Genomic DNA, 1,572 nt, shown 5'->3' with positions numbered 1-1,572 from the left:
ATATAATAGCAAACTTAAGATATAAATCCGCATCTATAATCGTTTACTATGATGCATAAAAAAATTTTACAAACAAATGGTATATTGGAAAAATTGATGAGAATCCGGATCGATAAAATATTTTGTACGATAAAAAAATAGTCAATTGATCTACATGATATTAATATATTTAATAATATATTACCATGATTTATACATTTTTTTTTAAATAAATACTATAAAAAGAAAAAAATTTTAATTGAGTCGTTCAAATATTTTTTATGATGACTAAATAATATATTCAAAATATATATATACATTCTTAAAAATAATTTTTTTTCGATAATAATTAAGGGCTCAGAGAAAAAATCATTTAGAATAAAGCAAACCTAATGTTAATATTTCTTCTGTAGATGCATATAAATTTGATTTAGTAAAAAATAAAAAATATTTAACAATTATAATACCATTCATGGCTGGAATAGGTTATAAAGATTTTTAGTTTAAATTATAGCACATTTTATAGTAAAAGAATATGATATTAGATGCACAAGCATGTTTTATATACATTATGAATGTTTTTAATTAAAAGACTAAATACAAATATTATGTATATCTGACAATATTTATGATAAATTAACCATTATAAATACCTTCTGATTGAAAAGATGATTGGGAAACTGAGAAAATAAAATAAAAGTTAATATTTAAAATCCATAAAGTTATGATTAATGTTCCAAGATTATAATTTTAACTGTATTTATATGCTTTGTATATTTATTAAGTCTTTTCTAAAACACTTTATTGCAAGATGATTAATGTCCTATTGTTCGGTATTTAAAAAGTTAGAACATCTGACGATATACTTAGAAAAACTTAATGTGGACATATTTTCATGCGTTTTTGCTTTTAAAAATATATAGTATACATGAAATATTTGTTAATTAGATTTTTTTTGATCTATATATTCATCAAAATATACTTATTGCTTATATTAATGTGATTTCATTTTATATAAAATAAAAGTAGGATAGTTATAACTTATATTTGATTTCATCTAATATAAATTTACCAAGAGATACTGGTCTCTTATATTAGATTTTATCATTTTAATTATATTATTTAGCTAAGAAAGAATGCTAAATGCCAGTTTTTTTATACATCTAAATTAATATAGGTTAAAGGTATAAATTTTCTCACTCTAGGCGCCTTCACCCAATTTTTTTTTATAAAAATTTTAAGTTTTATCATTAATAAAATGCTATAAATGGTATTATAGGTGCGAAAAGTCAAAAAGTATAATTTTTTGTATGGGAAGCAAGTTAAAATATTGGAATTACACTTATTTCTAAATTAAGCAGGATTTTTTGTTAAAAAAGATTAATTTTTACTATTATAAGGATACTTAATTTATCGAGAACGTTTTAAGTATATATATTTGAATCATCAAGAAAATAAAATCCATTTTTATTTCTAATATCGAAATTTATATTTCTCGGCGTTAAAAAAAAGATTATAAATCATGTATGGTATTTTACAAGTAGTCTATTCTATAAAACTGTATATTAATGCATTTAGAATTACAAAATACTA

The sequence above is a fragment of the Rhyacophila brunnea genome, unplaced genomic scaffold (assembly GCF_057557595.1).
Source record: "Rhyacophila brunnea isolate RB1 unplaced genomic scaffold, BYU_Rbru_1.0 scaffold_100, whole genome shotgun sequence".
Classification (NCBI taxonomy): Eukaryota; Metazoa; Arthropoda; class Insecta; order Trichoptera; family Rhyacophilidae; genus Rhyacophila; species Rhyacophila brunnea.
Note: the sequence above shows the minus strand (reverse complement) of the source record.